The 12,873-nt window shown below is 35.4% G+C and overlaps 1 pseudogene; it reads left to right on the forward strand.

Annotated features, from left to right (window-relative positions):
* Positions 1-9,174, forward strand: part of LOC139737413 (uncharacterized) — a 64,193-nt pseudogene extending 55,019 nt beyond the window's left edge.
* The last annotated feature ends 3,699 nt before the right edge of the window (positions 9,175-12,873 follow it).

Genomic DNA, 12,873 nt, shown 5'->3' on the forward strand with positions numbered 1-12,873 from the left:
CAAATACCTGATATGCTTGGCCAATGTTTGCTGAAAGCTTTAGAACTCGACTGTGTTGCCTACAATTAACAAGTGGCTCATGTTCTTTTGTACTGACATAACTACTATGGTTTTTGTGTATTTTCCTGTAAAAGGAAAATTCAGTCTTCCTTTGCTTGGTTTGGAAAACTGCTAGTTTGCTGTTTATGGCCTACAGATTTGTCATTTGTTGAATATACCAGTCGCTAAATACGACATCATTACCTTTTTTTATGTTACTCATCTGTGTCTTTCCTGCAGCGCTGGAGTAGGAAGAACAGGTACCTTCCTCACCCTCTATAACATGCTCTTTATGATGCGAGAGACTGGAAAGGTGGACATCTTTGGCTTTGTCAACCAGATGAGGGAAAACCGTGTCAAGATGGTTGACACACAGGCAAGGACATACGATTCATTTTGACTTCTCCTGTGTAACCCTGACCTTGAAAAATACTTGCGCCGCTTTCAAGCCTTCCTTGATATTCTCTTCAGGCAGTATAATTGTTCTTAGATGACTAATATGATTATTGAGATACATATTCAAATGAAGCATTCAATATGAACCTGAATATGGCATGTTCTTCATACTTCGAGAGCTTTCAAAATTAAACTCACGTGCAATTGTGTGATCATAGAGTATGTACAATAGAAATAATATTTGTACTCTATTATCAATACATTATTAAAGTTACTCAAGAGAAAGTTTGAACTGCATTAATTGATTCTTTGTTCACAAACATGATTATTATGCAGATGTATAGTGTTGCACTTCTAGAGAAGACTGAATATAATAGTGTGTGAATTTTCCTATGCATGAATTGCTACAGCGCCTGCAGTATATATTAGTTTTAAGAGATATAACACAAGTACCAAAAGAAAAAAACAACATATAATTATGTTTTGTGATCTTCAGTCACTTGAATTCATCAAATAAGAATGTTAAATGTTTTCAACATATGCTGTTGATTTTCAAGAAAAGATACCTATTTCAAACATTGCTTTGTTCGATGTGAAATTTTTCTCAAACATACTCTGACGAAATAAAGAGTCAAACAATGTAAGAAATATACACACATATATCATTTTAACTCATCTGCATCATTATCATTGTAGACAATGACAGGTTTCTCAAATCTTGTTTTGAGTATGATTTGGAAAGTCTGCGGGGGAGGGGGGGGGGGGGGCAAGAAGGTGAGAAAAATTAAATCTGTTCGACTGGACTTTCTTGTGAAAATGACGAAGAGAACAGTTTCGTGACTCGTCCGAGTCACTTCTTCAGCTCTGTCTGGCTGGCGAGGGTGAATGGGCGATGTTACTGCCTTTATTGTCTGTACGTCGAGGAATTTTGCGGATCACCGACTTGTATGTTGGTGAAAGGTTGTGTCGGAGTCCCCCTACCCTGTTGAGTGAAGGATTTTCCGCATTCACATATACAGCTTCACGGACTCCTCTTTCAAACCATCTGGTCTCCTCTCGCTACTTCGTTACAATTTCAACCCTCCCTTTTCAGGATCAGTATCTGTTCATCTACTATGCTCTTCTTGAGGTCTACTTGTTGGGCCAGACCAACATTCCTGTGTCACAGTTCAAGAAGAAGGTATTTACTCTGAACAGGGTGGACTCAAAGACAAAGAAAACCAACATTCAACTTGAATATGAGGTAAGAAAAAATAGTAACACCAATGCCAGTGCACACACGTAGACTTTTGTTCATGACTTGCTGTATAAAATTTAGGGAAAAGTATTCTGTTTTACCTTGGGGGAAAAAAAGAGACCAGGAAATAAAAGAAATATTCCTAAAAGATATCTACCTCAATACAATTCTGTTGTTGAGGAATGTTGCATAAACATGGACAGTGATTGGCTGACGTGACAAAAGGCATTTATTGTCACAGTGATAATTTAACATTGCACTCACAAATGCCATGTTAGATAAAAAAACACCCGTTGCATTTCTTCAAAGGACAATTTAGAGAGAGCTCTTTTAACATGACAGAATGATTTATCTCTTGCAGTTGCTTGACTCTCTGGCACCAGTTCCTCCTAGCAATGCCTTCAGAGGAGGAGAGATGCCTCGGAACAAGAACAAGAACAGATTCCCAGACACCTTGCCGTGTGAGTCAATGCAGCTAAGTGTTGGAAAGTAATTTGAATTATTTCGGCACTTATATTTTTGTCTTGTTCTTGGTCAGTATTGGTAACAGAAGAGAAATTCCCCTTCAAAGAAAAGACATAGTATACGGTATATTTCTTTTTCTCAGGCATATCTCGTCCTTCTTCTCTTGTAACCGTACATATTGAATGGTGTACTTTGATCATTTACAGATATGAAATGTGAAATGACAATCGATGGGGTAAGAATTAGTTTTATCACGTTAAAGAAAGCAAGCTACTGTATTCTATAATGTACGTTCTCAAAATTACAAATTGTGAACAGATCACTGTAGTCCGTGGCACAACTGCCACTGGTACGCGTCTCTTTTTTTTCCCGAAGTATAGTTTGACATATCATAATATGTTAAATAATCAACAGTTCTTCTGCAAAGGAATTCACCGACGCTATTCAGCACAGACATCCTTCTCACTCCTGTATCGGTGACATATATGTCTGAAGCATTTTTGTCGCTGAAAACATAGGATTGATACATAGAGAAAAAGGGGGAGTACCCTGCATTCTGCTCATATTATAATACACATCATCATGTACCGTCTGTCTTCTTTGCGCTTCAAGTGGAGACCAAGAGACCTTGTCTTTTCTCAGAGGGACTTGAAGATTCTACTAATTACATCAATGCATCGCTAATGAATGTGAGTATTGAGTGATGTCCTCGTGCACCTTTGCTAGGAGTTTATTCGAGGCTTATAGATTCCCATTACAGAACTAGGAAAACAAGGTGGAGGTTATGAAGATAATGTAATTTCTGTTTGTAAACTGACCTGTATGTTAAGAGTTGCTGACGTTTTTGCCCACTCTGCATGTAAGAAGATTTGTTTGTGTCTCCTGAAAGGTTGGATTACGTAGTTAATTTTCATTTGCACAGTGATCTCTTCAATAGCTGGATTGGGGGACTTACAATTCCATTGCAACTACTATGATGGAATTATCAGCCCAACCAAACATTCGATACACTCATCAGCAATCCATTTATCATTGTGTCACATATATTAGTGTCAAAGCTAACTGCTGACTTTTGTTAAAGGTTCTGGAGGAATTTTGAGGAATCGTATAGTTTTGGTTGAGACCTAACTTCAGGTTTGTAATATTTTGTGATAAGATAATGAGTTTTTAAAAAGTTTACATAAACTAGACAATTCATACATAATTGGCCTTTTCCAAAACCTCAAATTCAGATTAAAAAATGTAACCCCATCACAACTTCCTTTTTCAGATAAAAACAAAATCACTGCAGTTGATGTTGTGTGCATATGATTAATCAGGTTTACTGAAGGATTTCCCTATCTTGAATGCAATAGGAGAGCATGTAGAGACAAAAAGCAGACTGCTTTAACTACTACTACTTCCTACTACCACTACTACTACTACTACTACTACTACTACATTGTACCTGCTGTCACTTCTGTAACCATTACTTCTCTGTCAGCAGTACCTGGTGCATGAAGTTAAGCTGTAATCATTATTTTTGTCTTCTAAGTGTGCTTTTAGCACTGCAACCATTACTTTGCTTCAATATTTGCTGCTGGGTATTTTTTTTTCAGACCTTCACAGAAGAGGGTGTCTTTGCAGTTACCCAGGCTCCCTTGCCCAATACAGTAGTGGACATATGGCGGCTTGTCTTTGACTGGAAGTGTCCTGTGATTGTCATGCTTAATGAGCTTGACCCATCCGATGGGGTAAGTGGACACGCCAAAGAACCAGCACACAACATCCAATGCAATGCATCTTGTGAAATACTTGTAAACATTTATTGACAGGATAGGGGCATGTATCTTTTTTATAAACTTTCAACTCTTTGATCTGAGTGATTTCCTGGTATACCCTAAAACTTATGTTAAAGCTCACCTGAGCCAAAGGCAGAAGTGAGCAATTGTAGTTATTCATCGTCCGGCGTGCGGCGTTTGTCAATTCAATTCCATTCCAGTCGATTCAATTCATGGTGTATTCAATTATTGTTGCAGCTAGTTACCTGAATTGTTATAATTGTAAACTATGATATAATATAAATTGTAATGCTTTACATTAAGATTCCAGTCAATGTCCTTATTCTTTCCTAAACACTTTATTACAAACTTTGCCTTCATCCTGCTTGGGCCCTGAGGAATGTTGCCTTTCACTGGTTCAATTCAATTCAATAGTTTATTTATTTCCATGATAAAAAAAGAGAACATGAATCAAAGCGGTACAAGTTGTCGATTTGTCTTTCATTCGTCTGATAAGGGCAGGGTTTTTTTTTTTCAAATACAGTACAAAGTAATTGCACGAATGATGTCATAAAAAAGAACCAATGCACTTTGTCGTGGCAACGGATGAAAGTAAGTAATCATAACAATGGAAAACAATATTCCACTAAAAAGCCAAGCTTGTAAGACGTGGAACACTTGAAACATAACAGCGACAACACCAATTTGTTATACCAATAGAATATATTCATATTCAATTCGTTTAAACACTATTGTACATCTACTCATTGATATATGATGCTGATACAATAAACAATACTTACTATAATTGTAGAATGCGAACATATAAACTATATAACATATCACAGTTATGGCGCAGACACTATTTGGCCGTGTATGCCAGGAAAATTGACCAAAAAAGAAAATATACACGCGTCCACTCAAAACAATAACGACTGCAACAATAATAACAACACAAAACACAGAATTAACAGAAATGAAAAAAAAAATCTTCTGAGCAAGAGATGGTCGGCTGTGGGATGGGATCCTTGCCTCCCTTCTCTGCCTTCTTGTATTTCATAGGTGTAAAACTGAAGTTAATGTTAAAGGACAAGTTCACCTTCATAGACAACTGGTGCATTGAGTGAATGCAGAAATATTATTAGAACATATTGCTGAAAGTTTGAGGAAAATCGGACAATCCGTTTAAAAGTTATGAATTTTTAAGGTTTCTGCTCTCTCACTGCTCGATGAAAAGATTACTACACTTGTGATGTCACATATTGAGAATGCTATAAAGAAAATAAAAAGAAAATTGGACATATTTTCACTTTAATTCTCACATTGTGAAAGAAAAATTGACTCGCCTCTTTCAGAAGACAGGATTCCACGATTATGACATCACACACCCTAGTAGTCTTCTCATCCAGCAGTGACTGCGTAGATACTTTTAAAAAAATCATTACTTTTGAACGAATTGTACGAGTTTCCCCCAAACATCCACTGATGTGTTCTACTGATATTGCTGTATTCACTTGAACCTTATGAATATGAAGGAGGACTTGTCATTTTTGAATAGGTGAACAGCCTACACTTTGCAACCTGTGGATTCTTTCGTATCTTGACAGCAAATGTCCGCGATGGCTTTGCACACACTCGTTTATAGATATAGATATGTTTTCCGGAAACATTCTCGATGATTACTTCTCGGAGCTGCCTGCATCATTGTGCCTTTCAGGAGCATTTGGGCAGAAGAGGAAGAGTAACAGAAAGGCGAGATGTCCTGACAATGTCCTCACGACCATGCAGATTGCTGAAGGAGTCATGACGTTCATTTCTACGTCAGACTTTTGGTCTCGGTGAAAATTCTAATGTGATCATTCAACTCTGTTCTAAAGGAGCAGAAAAAATCGGAAGTGTTTAGGAGTCATAAAGACAGTGAACTGAATTTTTCAAGAACATGTGCAGAGGTTGCTAAATGAATACGGATTTATTATTATTTTTTTTTTTTGTACTGCGGTTCAATCATGCCCTTGTGAACGCCAGGTTTTAGAGAATCTTCAATTGTTATGTTTATTATTAAAGATTCATACTCTTCCCTGAAGCAATGTGTTAACATAAACAATGTTTAATTCTTATCCCTCTGTTTTCTCCTCCACTATTTCAGACATGTCCTCAGTATTGGCCCAATGAGGGCACCCTTCAGCTGGGATCTCTAAACGTTGCACAAGTAGGATCTTCAAGTGGGCTGCACTTTGTTCGTGACACCTTTACTGTCTCAAGCAAGGGAGAGGTTTGTGTAAAATTTGACAGCAAATCTTGATTTCAGTGTTACTCTATTGCATAGGGAAAAATTGTGTGTGTGTGGGGGGGGGGGGGGGTATTTCCACCGATAGTTAATGCACTGTTGAAGAACTTAGAATGACATTAACTTTTTGTGTATACGTAGATTTTTTTTTTCAGTGTCACGAACAGACAAGAGCGACAAATCCAATGATGCACTAGCTTACCGTGCGTGTGAGTGAATAGAGAAACATATTGATTATTCGAGAGACTAAATAAAAATAATGAACTTGTGCTTTATGATCTACTGACATGAAGGTTATTAATTCATAATTTCATAAATCATTAAGAGGTAATTGACAGATGTGAATGATGCAAGCATCATACCATCACATAATCTCCGGAGTACTCACTGCAGGCATGAGCTGTAAAATGATTTTTTTTTTTTTTTTTTTTTGCAAAAGGCACGTCTTGTCATTTTATAACATTACTACAATACACAATGAGAGGAAAATAAATAGTCTAGATAGTTGAGATTTCTATAAGATGGGGATGGTGTTGAAAACTTACCTTTGCCATTTCTTTTTGTCACAACCAGAGTGTGACTGTGACCCAATTCAGACTGTTTGGATGGAGTGCTGCAAACAACAAGCTACGATCACCAATGTCACTCATCCACCTTGTGAAGGCAGTACAGGAAGCGGTTAAGATCTCACACACCTCAGGTCCAGTCATCGTCCACTGCATGTGAGTATTACCACTATATGTTGATATGTTGATCAACCACAAAATTGTTTTTTTTTAATAGCAATTACCAATAATTCTGCTAAATATCTATGTAACAAGTGTACAATCAAAGAAAAACAAATCTTCAATGAAGCGACCTTCTATTAAATACGACCCTTCTCAGAGCATAAATACAAAATGAATTTCTCATTTTCCTGTCATATCATTGCAAACCAGGGCCCCGTTGATATGAATTTTTAAACGCAACTTTCACCCAAATGGCAGGCAAGTGCGTTTCGAAAAGGACTTGCGTTTGATTTCGTACACAAATCTCTTTTATCAACGGGACGCAGGGACCAAACGTTAATTTGCTGGAGATACTTGCGTTTGATGTGAAGTTGAGTTTTCAATCGTAAGTCGAGTTTCTAGCAACGGGGCCCAGATACCGTACATGGATAGGATGGATCAGTCGGAATGACCCACTGTCATACAGTGCTGTAAGTGTTAATAAAAAAGTCAAATTTGAAACTTCTATTAATGGTGCAAACAATACAGGACACCAGGCAATTGGTTTCCATGTATTTTAAGATGCTGGCGTCATAACAAACGAAACGCTGGTAGATTTTGCATGGAAAAAAAAGATGAGATTTTTCTTATACTGTATTGTGTGATATAAGTAGATATTTCATGAAACTTCAGACTTTTCATGCAATCCCCCTCCACTTTTCACAGGTCTTTTAAGCGATGTAGATATTGTACATTAATGTGATTTTACATGATTTCAAGTCTAGTGGCTTACTAGTATCATGATTGTTCCACAAACAGATGTGAAGGTTACAGGCAGGCTCTCCTTACCCACACATATCCCTGTGGATTCAATTTATGAAATTTCCTTAACTTTCGATACTATGGTGATATAAGCAAATGTAACTAATGCAAGATAATGCCCATCACAACTATGTATTTAAAAAAGTACTAGTAATTATACGACCGATATGATTTACATCCTCGCTCACGTTTTGAATAAATCGAAAAATGTTCATGGTTTCATATTGTTATGAACTTTCAATCTCTATAGAAATGGCATTGGTTGGAGTGGAGTGTTCTGTGCTTTGTGGTCTGTAATTGACAAGTTCGAGAGAAAGAACACAGTAGACATCTTCCATGCAGTGAAGAATCTGCGTGCCAACAGACCCAACATGGTGGAATCACTTGTAAGTGTCTTATCAAGGATGCATGTATTATGCAAATATGACATCCTCTATACAAGGTGCCATGTGTGACGTAGACGGTCTTATTACACTAAAAACTGTGGTTTGAAACGTCTCCCTATCGCATAGTTTGTATGCTAGTAATTCCAGTACGATATATGTATGGTTTCACATAAACCTTACAATTTTGTTCTTATTCTGGCAGCCAGCACGCCAAAACACTGGCTGTGATCCACATAGGCCTACTGTGTGACGAAGAGCTGGTAATTAGCACACTGTAAAACCATAATAATGATAATTTAACACTTATGAGAGCCATTCTGCCCTTTTAACCATTTACAAACATAAAGATATACAAAACAAAAGCAAAAGAAAACTGTAGAGAAAAGGATCTCTAAATTCAATGGTATATATGAATAATATGTTGTCTTCAATGTACAAAAAATCCTCTAACTCTTCATACAAAGATGCCTTTATTCAATAAAGTCCATTGACTTTGTCTGTTTAAGCATCTGTTTCCTAGAAGTATAATTCATGTATGTGACCTTATCAAGAAGTCCTTCTTACATAATTAACTCAAAAAGTACACACAACTCATGTGATAGATCATGGCATTGCTAGTCCAATTCTTTCTGTTTTGGAGAACTTGTCGACCAAGCAATAATTGAACAGATTGCAGGAGTTGTAGACCTGAGATTGTATGTTGTGCAGCTCAAAATAATCTTTTATCAATTCCAATCCACTTCAAATACTTTAAAGAATCTCCCTGATCCCTCGACAATCAATTTGAAATATCCATCCTGATGTTACATGTAGGTACAATTATACGCAGTTTGTGCCTAACATTTATGCATGGAATTATTTAGTTGTTAATTTTTTTTTCTCTTCTCAATATTGTGTTATATGCAGGACCAGTACAAACTGTGCTACGATGCCATGAGCAGATATCTAGAGAGTCAACAGGAGAGTGCGTACATGAACATGGATACAATTACTGGTCATGCTGAATGCTAGATTGAGGAACCTAGTCAAACATAGCAAGTTCCAAGTTACAGTAGAAACTGTGTAATAATGCATTCTGCACTTGGCATTCTACCTTATCTTATGCAGAAGTATGCAGAAGTACTATTTCAAGTCCGAATTTATAGTATGAAATTAGCGTGAAAATTAAATCATCAATAATGATGTAGGAATAATCAAATGTAGATTCGTAGATGCAGATGTGTTTTTGTGTATAAGGATTATGTGTCCTTTTATGTGTTATGTGTATGCATTGCATGTGTGTGTTTGATAGAAAATGTTAGAGTGCCATTAGGGGATCATATTCAGCTTACAGCTTTGAGCATTCCGTGTAGTTACAAACCATTCTTTCACCCCAGTACTGATAAGTGCTAGACTGATGTCCCTCAACTCGTAGTTTGCAATCATTACTTGCTAATTAGCGCTGCACAGTCAGTCACAGGATTCTGTTGTACTAGAAATGACATTGCAAAATGATGTCTTATATCTAAGTAAGATCACAGATTATGGGTAGATACATGCACATATATCCCTCTCTAATTTGTTTCCAGATTTTTTCTTATTTTTTTTGTTTGCAAGGGCTGAAAGCGGACAGAGAGCTAGGACATTCAGTGTCCACAGAATGAAGCAATAATTGCAGTTGGAATATCATGTGGACTCTTCTTTGGTCACCCCACCATAACGCATACCCATTTTGATAGTCCAAGACTTTATAGTCGACAGCAAATGGAACCAATAAGATTTCACTGACTCTAACGTCCACAGACAAAAGCGTTGATTAATGTGTTGAAGTCAGAATTAGCACAATTACACAAGCAAGTAAAGATTTAACGTTGATTGATGCATTCTCAATTTGTGAATTAGACGAAAGAATGCATGGTGATGCATTCTCAGTTTTTTGAGTAGACAAAAAGATTTAATAATGATGCATGCTCAGTTTGTAAAGTAGACAAAAAAGTTTAACAATTACGCATTCTCAATTTGTTAAGTAGGAGAAGTATTTAATAATGATGCATTCTCAATTTGTGTGGAAGACAAAAAATAATGATGCATTCTCAATTTGTGAAGTAGACGAAAAATTTGACATTGATTAATTCTCAGTTTGAACAGTAGACAAAAGATTACATGTATCATGTTGCTGTATTTGCAGTTTATAAAGTAGACAAAAAGATTAAATTTTGATGCATTCTTAGTTTGTGACGTACACAAAAATATTGAATGCTGATGCATTCTTACTTTGTAAAGTTGACAAAATACTTAATGTTGGTGCATTTTTAGATTGTGAAGTAGACGAAAGATTTAATGTTTTGCTTTCTCTGTGAAGGAGACGAAAAAATTAATGCTGATGCATTCTCTGTTTGTAAAGTAGACAATATTTAATGTTGACAAACTCTCAGTCTACAAAATTGGCAAAAAAAAAAACAATGTTGACGCATTTGCAATTTGTAAAGTAGAACAGATTTACGTTGATGCATTTTCAGTTTATAATGTAGACAAAATGATTAGATTTTGATGCGTTCTCAGTTTGTGACGTACACAGAAATATTCAAGGTTGATGCATTCTCAGTTTGTAAAGTTGACAAAAATACTTAATGTTGATGCATTTTTAGTTTGTGAAGAAGACGAACTATTTAATTTTTTAAGTCTTAGTTTGTGACGTACACAAAAATATTTAATGCTGACACATTTTCAGTTTGTGAAGCAGCTAAAAAGATTTAATGTTAAGTTCAGTTCAGTTTAGTTTTATTTATTTTCCATCCGATTTCCAACTAAAAGTACAACAAAATACAAATATGCATTAAACGATCACATTATTGATCAGTTTCAAAAGGGAAATTCATAACGCAAATGAATCTTAAGCTATAAGATATGAAATGTAGAACAAAGTAAAATAACTGAGAACACCATTGCATATTTTGAAGGGTTAACCGGAAAAGATGAGAAAAAGAATGATCCAATAAAAAGCATGGCTTGTAATACGTGGATCGCTCGAAACATATAGTGATATGTTACTAAACAACATCATCATAAACAGTAGTCATTAAGTACACAAAAAGAAAAAAAAAGTTCCGACTAATATTACAATGTTACAACCTGATGCAGACACGCTTCGCTGAGCCTGTGTACCCAACAAATGAATGGTGGAGAAGAATAGAACACACACACACACTCACACACACACAATAGTAAATACATACACACTTACTCGTGAGCACACTCGTGTTAAAAAAAGAAAGAAAACCAAAGAATAAAGTACATATAAACATACGCAACATCGTACAAGGAATAGAATATGATAACAGTACAAAACAACAACGTATTATTGGTTTTGTTTGTATTGCTATTTTTGTTATTGTTCAATGGATAATGGTGTATGTGTTTTTATCAGGTACGGACCAGTTGAAGAACAGCCAGTGAACAGAAAATTTCAGTGTTGATGTATTCTAGATTTGGTAAATAGACAGAATAAAAAGTGTTAATGTGGTCTCAGTATGTAAAGAAGACAATAGGATTTAATGTTGAATTATCCTCAAGTTGTGAAGTAGAACAAAAAGATTTAATGCTTATTCATTTTCAGTTTAAGAAGGAGACAAGCACTACAAAAAGATTAAATGTTTTTGCATTCTTAGTTTGTGAAGTAAACAAAATGTTGATGCCCATTTAGTTCGTGAAGTAGATATAAGATTAAGTGTGGATGCATTCCCAGTTTGTGTAATAGACAGAAAGATTTGATATTGATGCATTCTCACTTTGTGAAGTAGACGAACAAATTCAGTGTTTATGTATTCTAGGTTTGGAAAGTAGACAAAACAATAATCATTGTTAATGTAGTTTCAGTTTTTGAAGTACGGAACAAAAGAGACTTAATGCGGATGCATTCTTATTTGTGAAGTAGACAAAAAGTTTCAATGCCGATATATTTTCAGTTTGTGAAGCAGAAAACGTGAGAAAAGAATTATATTTGTTTTGCATTCTTAGTTTGTGAAGTAGACAAAAAAATTAATGTCGATGCACTTTTTGTTTGTGAAGTATACGAAATATTTAATGTTGATATATTCTCAGTTTGAGAAGTGGAGAAAAATATTTCATGTTAATGCATTCTCAGTTTGTGAAGTAGACAGATTGAATGTTGAATCATCCTTAATTTGTAAAATAGTCAAAACAATTTAATGCTGAATCATTTTCAGTTTATGAAGTAGACAAACACTACCAAAAAAGATTAAATGTTTTTGCATTCTTAGTTTGTGAAGTAGACATAAGATTTAATGTGGATGCATTCCCAGTTTGTGTAATAGACAAAAAGATCTAATGTTGTTGCATTCTCAAATTGTGAAATATACAGAGAGATTTAATGTTGATGCCTTCTCAGTATGTGAAGTGGACGAAAAAATTTAATTTTACTGCATTTTCAATTTGTGAGGTAGACAGTAATATTTAATGCTGGTTCATTTTCAGTTTTTGAAGTATAAAAAGATACAAAAGATACAATTTCAGTTTGTGAAGTAGACAAAATGACTGAATGCAGGTTTATTTTCAGTTTTTGAAGTAGATAAAAAGATTTAATGTTCATGCAATTTCAATTTGTGAAGTAGACAAAAAGATTTGATACTGATGCTTTCTCATTTTAAAATGAAGGTAAAAGTATTTCATGTTTACACGTTTTCAGTTTGTGACGCAGACAAGAAAAAAAGCTGTAATGTTAATGCGTTCTCACTTTGTGAAGTAGACAAAAAGATGTAATGTTTATGCAATTTCA

This window comes from Diadema antillarum, unplaced genomic scaffold, assembly GCF_040938485.1.
Source record: "Diadema antillarum isolate AM-2024a unplaced genomic scaffold, OU_Dant_1.0 scf00000029, whole genome shotgun sequence".
NCBI classification, from domain to species: Eukaryota; Metazoa; Echinodermata; class Echinoidea; order Diadematoida; family Diadematidae; genus Diadema; species Diadema antillarum.